Source organism: Heterocephalus glaber, unplaced genomic scaffold (assembly GCF_053883595.1).
Source record: "Heterocephalus glaber isolate CG9 unplaced genomic scaffold, H.glaber_assembly_v1.0 deba00000901, whole genome shotgun sequence".
Lineage (NCBI taxonomy): Eukaryota > Metazoa > Chordata > Mammalia > Rodentia > Bathyergidae > Heterocephalus > Heterocephalus glaber.
In genome coordinates this window covers 2,841,068-2,854,477 of record NW_028258171.1, presented here as the reverse complement: position 1 = coordinate 2,854,477, position 13,410 = coordinate 2,841,068, and the positions used below count along the sequence as shown (strand labels likewise).

At 38.1% G+C, this 13,410-nt stretch overlaps 1 pseudogene; it reads right to left on the bottom strand.

Annotated features, from left to right (window-relative positions):
* Positions 1-12,293: 12,293 nt before the first annotated feature.
* On the bottom strand, positions 12,294-13,410 carry LOC101723318 (protein lin-28 homolog B pseudogene; annotated as a pseudogene).

Genomic DNA, 13,410 nt, shown 5'->3' with positions numbered 1-13,410 from the left:
CAGAGGACACCAGACCACCAGACCACCAGACCAAGGTGCTGAGTCCCGCTGCTCCCGGTCCAGAGGTAGGGGCTTCTGAGATGCCATCCCATTGCTCCTGGACCAGAGGAAGGGGCTTCCCGGCCACTATCCCTCCTGCTGCTGCCAGCCCACAGGAAAGGGCTTTTGGGTCACCATCCCTACCGCTGCTCCCAGCCCCTGTCCCACCTCCCCAAGCTCAGAGGAGGTAATCTGTGAAGGTGCTAACAGTCCCCCCAACCCAGTCGAAATGAGAAAACATGTAAATAAGTCTCAAAACCAGACTTCCAGATCACCTACATCAACCCCAAAGGGAAATGAGATGGAACACTCTGATACTCAACCACCTGGACCCACTGAACTGGCAACAAAAGGGGATCTGGAAAAAAGGAAATCAGAAATAATTCCTCAGATAACAGGAGGAATTGTGCCCCTAGTGCAAGACATGATTAATAAATCTAGAGAGGAGCTCAGGAACATGATGGAATCCCCACGTAAGAAACAAATGGAATCCATAAAACAGATGCAAATAGATTTCCAGGACATGAAAAACTCCACTGAAAGTCTACACAGCAGAAGGAGCCAATGTGAGGACAGAATTTCAGATATAGAAGATAAGATTGCAATTAGTGACCAGGAAAAAAAGAATTGCTTCAAAATTATAAGGGAACATGAGAAATCAATCCAGCAGCTGCTAGATGATGCAAAAAAGAATAACATAAGACTGATTGGGCTCAATGAAGAAACAGGAAAGAGCGGTGATGACATAAAAAATCTCTTCACAGAAATAATGGCAGAAAACTTCCCAAGCAGGGGAAAAGAGCTTGACATACAGATAAGTGAGGCATATAGGACTCCAGATAGCCTTGATCAAAAAAAATCTACACATAGGCATATAATTGTTAAGATTCCAGGAACACAACAGAAGAACAAAGTTCTCCAAGCAGTCAGAGAAAAGAAACAAATCACATACAAAGGAAAGCCCATCAGAATCACAGCAGACTTCTCAACACAAACCATCAAGGCAAGAAGAGCTTGGAGTGACATATTCCAAGCCCTAAAAGAAAACAGCCTCCAACCCAGATCGATGTACCCTGCAAAACTATCTTTCAAAATTGATGGAGAAATAAGATATTTTCATGACAAAGAGCACCTTAGGAACTTCGTGAATACCAAACCAGCACTCCAAAGAATTTTATACACTATCCTAGGAACAGACATGAGGATCACAACCACAGGAAGCAAAGCAGAATGAACCCATTTGGCATGACAAGAAATTAAATGGAAAGGGGGAGAATCCAACAAAAAGAAAAAGTCATGGAAATGACAAGTCAATATGTTTCAGTTATAACCATCAATGTTAATAGTCTTAATTCAACAATCAAAAGAAACAGACTGGCAGAATGGATCAAGAAGCAAAATCCAACAATATGCTGCATACAAGAAACACACTTCATTCAAAAGGAAACCCATAGACTGAAAGATAATGGGTGGAAAACAACACTCCATGTGACAGGAACACAACAAAAAGCAGAGGTAGCTATCCTCTTTGCAGATCAAGTAGATTTCAAACCAACACTGATTAAAAGAGACAAAGAAGGACACTACATCCTTATAAAGGGAACAATCCAAGAGGAAGAGATGACAATCATAAATATCTATGCACCAAACACTAGTGCACCCAACTATATAAAACCAATACTAACAGACATGAAAAGTCATATATGCACTAATACAATTGTAGTAGGGGACCTCAACACCCCACTGTCACAAATAGATACATCAACTAGACTAAAAGTAAGTAATGAAATACTAGAACTCAATCGAACTCTTGAACAAATGAACTTAACAGATGTTTACAGAGTCTTCCACCCCACAAAATCAGAATACACATTCTTCTCAGCTGCACATGGATCATTCTCCAAAATAGACCACATACTCACACATAGATCATGTTTAAGTAAGTGCAAAGGAATTGAAGTTATCCCCTGTATATTATCACACCATAGTGTGATGAAATTGGAGATCCAGAGCAAAAGAAACTCCAAGAATTTCATAAACACTTGGAAATTGAACAACACACTTCTGAATAACCAATGGGTCACAGAGGAAATTAAAGAAGAAATCAGACAGTTCCTTCAATTAAATGACAATGACAATACAACATATTGGAATCTATGGGACACAATGAAAGTAGTCTTTCAGGGGCAATCCACAGCAGTGAATATGCATATTAGGAAAACAAAATGAACCCAATTAAACAACCAGATGCTGAACCTCAAGCTTCTAGAAAAAGAAGAGCAGGACAACCCCAAAGCTCTTACAAGGGAGGAAATTATAAAGATCAGAGGAGAAATCAATGCAATGGAGACTAAGAGAATGGCACAAAAAAATCAATGAAGCCAAGAGTTGGTTCTTAGAAAAAATCAACAAAATTGACAAACCTTTAGCCAACCTTGTCAGAAAAAGGAAAGAAAAGGCCCAAATCCATGCAAATAGGAATGAAAAGGGTGAAATTACAACAGACCCAGCAGAAATCCAGAGGATCATCAATACCTACTTCCAGAACCTATACGCCAATAAGATGGACAACACAGAAGAAATGGACAGATTCCTAGATACATATGAATTACCAAAGTTGAACGAAGAAGACCTAAAAATTCTGAACAACCCAATATCAACCAATGACATTGAAAATGTAATTAAAAACTTATCACCTAAGAAAAGCCTGGGCCCTGATGGTTTCACTGCTGAATTCTACAAGACATTTAGAGAGGAACTGCTGCCACTACTGTTTAAACTCTTCAGTGAAATTGAAAGGGAAGCAATACTCCCAAATTCATTCCTGGAAGCAAGCATCACCTTGATCCTCAAAGCAGAGAAAGACCCAACTGAAAAAGAGAACTATAGGCCAATCTCACTAATGAACATAGATGCAAAAATCCTTAATAAGATAATGGCAAACAGAATGCAGAAGACCATCAAGAAGACCATACACCCTGATCAAGTGGGATTCATCCCAGGGATGCAGGGATGGTTCAATATATGCAAATCAATCCATGTAATACACTATATCAATAGAGTCAAGGACAAAAACCATATGATTATCTCCATAGACGCAGAAAAAGCATTTGACAAAATCCAACATGCATTTATGATAAAAACCCTACAAAAAATTGGAATAGATGGTCTCTACCTCAAACTGATAGAAGCCATCTATGAAAAACCAACAGCCACTATCATACTAAATGGTCAAAATCTGAAATCCTTCACACTCAAATCAGGAACAAGACAAGGATGTCCACTATCACCACCCTTGTTCAATATAGTTCTGGAAACATTAGCCACAGCAGTTAGACAAGAGAAAGAAATAAAAGGAATAAAGACAGGAAATGAAGAAGTCAAATTGTCATTATTTGCAGATGACATGATACTCTATATAGAAGACCCCAAGAAATCCATCAAAAGTCTTCTACACTTAATAGCCAAATTCAGTCAAGTAGCTGGTTACAAGGTCAACACACAAAAATCAATAGCTTTCCTCTACACCAATGACAGACTCACTGAGAGAGAAATAGGGCAAATAATTCCTTTCACAATAGCATCCAAATAACTGAAATACCTAGGGATCAACCTAACGAAAGAAATCAAAGACCTCTTCTCTGAAAACTATGGCACTCTGAAAAGAGAGATTGAAGATGATATCAGAAAATGGACAGACATCCCCTGCTCCTGGGTAAGAAGGATTAATATAGTGAAAATGGCCATACTTCCAAAACTGCTATATAGATTTAATGCAATTCCAATTGAGATCCCAGCAGCATACTTCATAGACCTTGAGAAAACAATCCAAAAATTCATTTGGAACAAGAAGAGACCCAGAATAGCAAAAGCAATTCTAGGTAACAGAGACATGGCTGGGGGTATCACACACCCCAACCTGCAACTCTACTACAAAGCTACTGTGATAAAAACAGCATGGTACTGGCAAAGAAACAGACCTGAGGACCAGTGGAACAGATTAGAAGATGCAGAAACAACACCAGACACACTCAGCCATCTCATCTTCAATAAAGAAGCCAAACACCCTCACTGGAGGAAAGATAGCCTCTTTAATCAATGGTGCTGGAAAAATTGGGCTTCAACTTGCCAGAGATTAAAACTAGACCTATATCTCTCACTATGCACTAAACTAAAATCAAAATGGATTAAAGATCTAAATATTAAAATAGAAACTCTGAACCAGTTGGAAGAGAGGTTAGGTAGAACCCTTGAAGACATCGATGTAGGAAAAGATTGTATGAACAAAACCTCAGTTGCCCGGGAACTAGCACAAACACTCAACAAGTGGGATCTCTTCTTATTAAAAGGCTTCTGCACAGCAAGAGAAACCACCAGCAGTGTGAAGAGACAACCCACAATGTGGGAAAAAATCTTCACCTGCTCTTCCTCAGACAAAGGTCTACTATCTTGAATCTATAAAGAACTTAAAAAAGATCAGACCTCCCAAATTTAAAGACCCAATCCAAAAATGGGCATCTGAAATGAACAGACATTTCTCAGACAAAGAAGTAGAAATAGCAAATAAATACATGAAAAAATGTTCAACATCACTGGTCATTCGAGAGATGCAAATGAAAACAAACACTGAGATTCCACTTCACTCCAGAAAGAATGTCTGCTCTCATGAAATCAAGCCATAACAAATGCTGGCAGGGCTGTGGGGAAAGAGGAACCCTGCTCCACTGCTGGTGGGAGTGTAGACTGGTGCAAGCACTGTGGAAATCAGTATGGATATACCTCAAAGAACTAGGACTGGAAGTCCCATTTGACCCCGCTATTCCACTGCTGGATATCTTCCCCAAAGAATTAAAAGAATCATACCACAATGATATATGTGCACCCATGTTCATAGCAGCACAGTTTGTAATAGCTAAAACTTGGAAACAGCCCAAATGCCTATCAACTGGAGACTGGATAAAGAAAATGTGGGGTTTTTTTATAAAATGGAGTACTACTCAGCCATAAAAATTGAGAAATTACAGACATTTATAGCTAAGTGGATGCACATTGAGGCAATACTCTTTAGTGAAATAAATAGGACACCCATGAATAAATACCGAATAGTTTCTCTGGTGTGAGAAACTGAAAGTGTAAATAAGGACTAAATGTATAATAGGTAATGTGAAATAGGAAGAAAAGGGGCAAAGGGGAAGGAAGTGGGAGGGCTAGGGGAAAGGATAGAAGGGAATGGGATTAATATGAGAAAATGGAAAAATAGGAACAAAATCTTTTTAAATCGGGAGGACTGGAGGGGTTGAAGGGAGGGCTGGGCAAGGGTGAAAAAGAAGAACCAAGAGAGACTATGTAAAGGTGCAAATTTCCAATGATGAATGTCATTATATTGTATACCTAAAATGTACCAATGATTAGAACAAATAATCGATAATGTAAAATAGGAAGAAAAGGTCCAAAGGGGTTGGGTTATTGGGAAGGGCAGCGGAAAGGAAAGAAGGGAAAGGAAAAATGATGAGAAATGGAAAATATGGAAATAAAGTCTTTGTAAATAGGGAAGGGTGGAGGGCATGAAGGGAGGGCTAGGAATGGGGAAAAAATAAGAACCAAGATGCATTATGTAAAGGTACAATTCCCAATGAGAAATGTAATTGTGTTGTATACCTGCAATGTACCAACAAAAGTATTTAATTTAAAAAAAAGTCACATATAAAAGAAAATAAATAAATAAATAAATAAATAAATAAATTTTAGATAAAATGGGCATTTTTAAAACAATGAATGTCACAAAACTGCTTAAAGGATAAAGAAAAACCAGAGTATTTCTGTTACTTCATAGGCAACCTCTTCTAAACCTTGCTGTATCAAACATTTGGGTACAAAAGCTCCCCAGAGACTAATATATGATGGAACATTGCTCTTGTCACTGGGTGACACTGGCATACTCTTTGTTACAAATCTATAAAACACAAAAAATTTTCAGTTCCTTCTGACCATGAAAATACACACACAAAATTCCTCAGCAAAATCTTGTCCAAATAAATAACAAAATAATAAACAAGAATTTAGCTGAACTAATTTGATTTATCACAGAAATGCAACATTGATTTCACAGTAGAGAAAAGACTCCTCTCATTTGTCACATCAGCTCACTGTCCTTGTTCACCTCCTGGCTGCCCCAGCAAAGTTAACTGAGGCCTTCCTTGATTTGAAAATTTGAAGAATGTTATGCCATCATGTTAACAGATGTAGGACAAAAGTGGTAGATGAAATTCCAATGTTCATTTTCAACTTTTATTAATTACATTAATTACAAAAGCTTCGTTGATAATGATGTGTAAATGCCTTGATAATAAATGTGCCACTGTTTCAGGACACTGAGAGTAAGGGACCATGAACGGCACTGTGTCTCCAACCCAAATCATATATTGAAGCCTTACCACCCAGGGTGCTGGTAGTTGGAGATGGGCCCTTTGGGAGGTGATTCAGTTTAGATGAGGGAATGAGGGTGGGGTCCTCAAGATGCAATTAGTGTCTTTATAGAAGAGGCCAGATCCCTCCCTCATTCCCTTTTCCTCCTCCTCAAGCAGCTATGTGAGAATGCAGTGAGAAGGTGCCCATCTGCAAGCCAGGAAGAGTGCCTTCAACAGTAACCAAATCTGCCCCACTTTAATCTTGGGCTTCTCAGCCTTTAGAACTGTGAGGAATAAATGTCTCTTGTTGAAAGCACTCAGTTATGACATTTTGTCATGGCTGCCAGATATGAGTAAGACAAGGAGGTTGTGCGTGGGGGAGGGGGCAACGTGTGAGAACTCTGTAATTTGCACTCAATTTTCCTGAAACTGTTCCCTAAAAAGAGCCTTTTAACAAACAAAAAGAGAAGAGAACTTTCTTTACCTGTTAAAGGATATCTCTAAATACGGACAAGTCTACAAGAAACTTCATACTTAATGTAAAATACTGAGCTATTTCTTTTGAGATCATGCCCAACAATGTTGTTTTATTACTTCCAATAAGCATTGTACAAGTATTCCTAGTAAAGAAAGAAAAAGAAGTAAAAATTATCCAGGTTGGAACAAGATAGGGAAAATAAATCATTATTCACAGATGATATGATTGTATGTGAAGAAACTTTTAAAAACAAACTATTTGAATAAATATGAGTTTTGCAAGGTTGATGAATTCTAAATCAATATAAAACAATCAATACTATTTATATGCCAGCAGCAAACAGCAAATATGCTATAATAAAAAATCATTGAAAAGATCATAAATATAAGATGCCAAAATAAAAAACATGTATGACCTCTGTAGGGAAAGTTATAACATTTCAATATTTTATTAAAAACTATTAGAGACCTGAATAAGTAGAGAAAGAGAGATTATGTGAATGAATTAGAATACATTAATATAACAACTGCAAATCACTAGAGATTGATCTATAAATCATGCAACCACTCAAAATCACAAGTTATGGTGCCACTGTTATTTCTGTAATGTGGTAGTGTCACCCAGAACTTCACTTTCCCAGATGTTCCCACATTCATGAAAGGCTCAGTTGTTACAATAAATGCTTCATTTTCATAAAACTCACAGTGGCCTGCTTCTCTAAAGGAACTGTCATAAACACAGTCAATAAAATTGAAAATGGAGAATTAAACTGTGGTATATTCTGTAAGTAGAGCATACATTACAAGAAAGAGAAAAACAGAGAGAGGGAAGAAAGAAGGGGAAAGACAGACACACAGAGAGACATAGAGAAAGTGAGAAATTCATTTCAGTACATGAATAAAGACCAGTGGCCCCAAGTAAGCCACAAACCTTTAGTTTGTGTCTCATCTCAAGGGAAGACTTCGCTTTTTTATTACAATGATGTTAATCCCTGGAGAAAGCCTTGGTGGGCAAATAATAGTAGACATTGGCCCCAGTTCCATATTTTTTTTAAATGTTAATGTTATATGTTTATTTTTTAATCAAGTACTTTTTAAGCCTCAAAATATCCATAATTAACAGAATAAGACAGTAGGCATGAAATGAGAATATAAAATCCACATCTGCAGAAAGACAAACAGTACCTTAGTCCATCGAGGTGACTGAATGTGAGTGAAGTCCCATTCTAAACATCAACTCCTTTTTGTTCTTTACAAACAGTTCAACTAGTTTTTTAAAAATTTTCACTTATAAATAACATGAATCAAAATGGACAATGAGATTAAATCTAAATACTACACAGTATAATTTTAAAACACTGTATTAAGACACAGAAACCAGGGTTCACTTTGGTCTCTAGTAGGGGTAGAGGTGTTAATACCAAAAGAAGCAACACATACTATTAAAGCCAGCTTGGTGGTAGGTGTCAGTGATTGATATATGAGATTAAAGAGGTAGTCAACACCATCATTATCAAGCTGGGAACTTTTACAAGTGTTAAACCACAGATGTACTAAATATCATAATACTTTCTCATAGTACAGTACTTTACCATAACTTTGCAGCTTCATTCCAAACATGAAATTTAACAATGAATCACAGGTCAAGCTCTCACTCTAACAGAATAACTAAGACACAGATCACACAACCACATTTTAAAGAGGCTGTTGACAATTATGTCAGACAAAATTTGATCTTTCAGTAATTGCTCTTTTCTAAAACAAATAAATCTCATTAAGATATCTAGAAAATTAAAGTCAGTGTGGCTGCATATTTTCCCAAATTTTATAACCAAAGGGGAAATGTGCATATATATTTTCTGATAAACATTTCTTAAGGAAAACAGACAAATTAATTTAAATTAACTTTAAGCCTTAATGAGATTTCCCATGTTCTATATAATTCATCTTAAGGTGAATGTTACAAAGTTTACTAACACTTATGGGCTTCTATTCACAAACCAAATACAACCAGCAGTAACTTGGGGCTGCACTGGTGCAAAATAAAACTGAGCCAGAATACAAAAAAATACTGGCAATCAAAATACCTTATATTTGGAAGTGGACTGATGCTAATAACATGATGTTTCTTGATCTTTTTCTTTACATTGCATGCTAAATTTCCAAGCTGTAAGCACGTAAAAACCATTCTAACTCTTTCAACTGTAAAAATACATCCAAAGACTAGAAATGTAACTATAAAAATGTTTTCACTATAATCTGCCTTGAGGCAAATGAATAGCTCACAGGGCTAAGAGATTGGCAGTCCACCTTTCTTAGGAATTACATTTGTGTTAACAGGAGGCTGAGTTCAAGAGACAGCTTGCTTCACAGACCTACTGCCCCATCATTAGTAACTCTTGCAAACCGCTGCTTCCCATAGACCCTTTCCCCTCAGTAGCTAGGAATGGCATTACACTTTAAGTTCACTCCTTGGTATGCCAGTGCTAGCTACCTGCCTGGGACTATAATAATCCAATATATTTTGGCTTCAGGGTAGCAGAGACATGTAAATGAAGGAATGTGGCATATTTTATACCACTTGCCCAGGATGAATATTGTACACTCATACACCAATCACTCCTCCTGCTACCCTTTCCTGAAGCCCCCCCCCCCCCCCGCCCAGCTCTGGGCAAAGCAACTATTTCCAAGATTGCTTGTGTTCTGGTTTGCTTAAGCTGAAGAGTGCCCATAATTCTTCAAACTCAATACATGATTAACTTTAAGGAAATGCTTGGAGACTTTGCTAATTAAAATGAGATTCTTCATTATTCAAACATGTTTATCAGAAACATGCAGTTATGAATTACTATCTATAATACGGATTAGAAAATTCTGTACCAGAGAATTCTCAGTCATCTGTAAGGCTAGAGCAGCATAAAGGTGTGCTATGTATCAACAATGTAGTAGCCCTTTGCTATAAACAGAATAATATTTCACCAAGGTAAATGAACAATATCAGTGATATTCACATCTGCAAGAAGTTGAGGAATTCTGCTTTAGGGGACTTTTCATATGAAATGAAAATAGAATTGATATCTGGTATTCAGAATTTTGATCTATGTCAAACTCAGAGGTAGTTACTAACATCAAGCACATGTACTGACATAAAGGTCTAAGTTATTTGGTTTGTTTTGAGTAAGCAGGACTGTAGACTAGTCTGTAAAGAAATAACAACAATTATACAGAATGTTTCCTGAGCAAAGTTATTTGTCCTGAGTATGTTATGTAATAGTGACAATATTCTCATATAAAAAATAAACCCCAACTTTTAACCATAAGATAGGTTTGGTATGTGCTCTTCATAGTTCAGTCTAGTCAGATGTAGAAACATTTTTAAAATTGCACCCATGAGGTCAGCAGTTCTCAAGTGTTTCTATGTTTTCTATTTTCATTTTCTATCATGATCTCAGCTCTGAACATTTTACATGTAAACAGGGAATGCCCAATTTTCAAGTCCATAATTTCCTATTTCTAAAAAGTCAAGGAACTTTGGTTTGAATTTTCAAAGTGACTTGTCATATTTTGCATTTTTACTGTTAATCTGCTTATTATACCTGCTAAAAATTAAGCAATGCCACTTTGATTTGTCTACATAATTCAAATAAGCTTGAAATCCTCACATAAGGCAAGGAAATACTTCTCTACAGCTATATCACATTCAATATCATCAAAGGTAGGCATCATAGCACATTGATATTTCAATATAACCATGGAGATTCTCATAAACAGTGCTGTGAAATCCAGGCTGAGTTATAAAGGACTGGCAGGCCAGCCTGAGGCATGTGGTTCTTCAGGTAGCTTGCTGAAACCATAGCAACTGTCCCAGCATCTGCTACAGGACAACAGAAAAGGGAGTAGGAACTGTTCAGTGGAGTATGTCTTACTTGAGTCAAGCTGTTCATTTGTGTTTGTTCTCTCTCTCTCTCTCTCTCTCTCTCTCTCTCTCTCTCTCTCTCTCTCTCTCTCTCATTATCTGAGCTTACATTAACAGGCCCATACAAAACTATATTTATTGCCAATAGTAAGCATTCTAATTAATTGGTACCTTTTTGGAGATGTTTCAGAAATTTACCTATGATTTATAAAAACAGGATGACACCAAATTCATTTTTTCTCATGACTGAAACCTAAAGAGACCAATACTATGACTGGTTCCTAGCCAGTTTGTTACTATAACTGAAAATCAACCTGAGAAGATTCTCTATCCCTAGCATCTGATGTTCATCTTGGATCCACCACATGGGTTACTTCAGCCTAAGTGCTAAAGGTAATGTTCATCAGATCAATGTTATTGTACAAGATGCTTCTAGTTATATGGTAGGAGAAGTTTTAGTACCTCTGCCCAGGCTTTTCACTCTAGTTGCCTGCCACCAAACACTACATTTTAGTATCATTCACAGGTCAAACCTACTGGAAACTGTAAGCATCTACTTAATTTTTATTCTCAACCCCAATATTTTATTCATTTCCATGCTGCTTTTGTTTTAGAAACAAGTTAGAGAACTCTCCAGGGGGAATAAAAATAGCCACTGAAAAATACAGACCATATGATTGGAATTCTTCTCTAAGGTCTTCAGTAGTAAATAAGGAGGGCTCCCTGCACTAAGTGATGCTTACAAGATTGACTTAAGGGCCGGGGATTTAGCTCAGTGGTTGCGCCACCTGCCTGGAAAGCGCAAGGTTCGAGTTTGATCCCTGGTACCAAAAAAAAAAAGATTGCCTTAGTTAAGGGAAGCTGCTGTTGTCACAAGCTATGTAAAAGATTATAATGAGCTGGTATCAAAATACCACTGAAAATAATCAACTTACTACATTTATGCATTACCCTCCCCTTCATTCTTCTTATTAAGCATGTAACTTACAATCAAAACATAGAATTAAAAACATTGAAATATCGGCACAGAAATTACATATTCATTGTCTTTTCTGGAGTTATGTATCCCAGAATCAAAAAAGCTATGGCAGTCAGAAGCATATGGAGTTAAGGTACTACCTTCAAACAGGAGGAAAAAAAAAAACCACTCCATAGATAGCAAGAAAAAGAGGCAATCCCAAACTTGGGAGAAACTGGGTATCTTAAAAAACCTTTAGTACCATATGACTGGCAGCTCTGAGATTTGAAGTGTCCTTTGGTTCACACAAAAGCTAACAGTCATGTTTTCATTTTTATGTAATATAAAAAGGTGATATTTTAAGAAAAATTCAAGGGATTATTTTCTAAACCATTTTAAATACTTCACATGGATTTTCAATTTCTTGGAGACATCCAATTATGTGAGGAAGGATGTGTGCTTATCCATATATACACACATATAAAGACTAACCGTCTTTATATATATGTCGACATTCCTATGTAAAACCCTCATACATACACATAGACCCAGGCTCTCTCCTCTCAAATATGACGACAACCTGCTCAAATGTAATTTGCTTACAGTGATTTGTCTGTTAAAAAAAATCCACAGTTCCTCAACGTTAGTTAAAATCCCAGGTCAGCTGCTATCTGTGAAATACTGTTTCCCTGTACTTTCATGAGGTAGACTTCCCAACCAGGTAGGGAAAACAATACATTGAGAAGGACTATGTCTTTTTTCTCTTTTGAACAGAAGGCCCCTTTCTGTTTTGCTCTTCTGGAGCTGCAGATGCTGTCAAGGAGGGAACTTCTGGAGGTGACCTGCCTGGCCGCTCTAAGACCTCTGACCTAGCCTCTCGAGGAAGCAGGTGTTGGGCAGCCGTGCGGTCCCCCACCTTCTCAGGGGAGGCTGATGTACATGGCTGGGATTCTGCTTCCTGTCATCCCTGAGAACTGGCAGGCAGCAGCGTGATAGTTTTATGCGGGCAGTTTGCCACCATGTGCGTGACGCTGTAACAGTAAGGGCACCTTTTTGGCTGAGGAGGTAGACTACACTCCTTTGCGTGACGATCAAGGCCACCTCAGTTGTCGCATCTTGGAGTCATCCTGGACTCTGCTCCTCTCACAGTCCACTTCTGCTCCACCAGTAAATCCTGCCGTCTGCACCTATCTCCCTCTGGTTTTCTTTTTTGCAGCGTCTTCCCTTTGGGTCTTCTTTCACTTCCTAAACGGGCTCCCACCAGATCCTGTTACCCGTATTGACTCAAGGCCTTTGGAAGATATTTTAAATGTAAATTCCTCTGGTTCTCCTTTCAGGCTTCTAAATCCTTCCATGAATAGTTTGCTTTGGTGTATAAATACATCCACGGGAATATCCAAGGGGCTCCCCTCTCGGTTTTTCATGGAGATGAATCTAAACCCCATACGCACGTTGAACCACTTACAGAGGCCAGTTCCGTGCAAGTCCTGGGATTCCTCCTCTGCCTGCTCTGGCAGCTTCCCGGGCTCTTCTCCACCGCCTCTGCTTGCCCCGCCTGGGGCTGATGACACCTGGTTGAAGGACCTCACGGTCTTCTGAAGAACTTCGGGGCC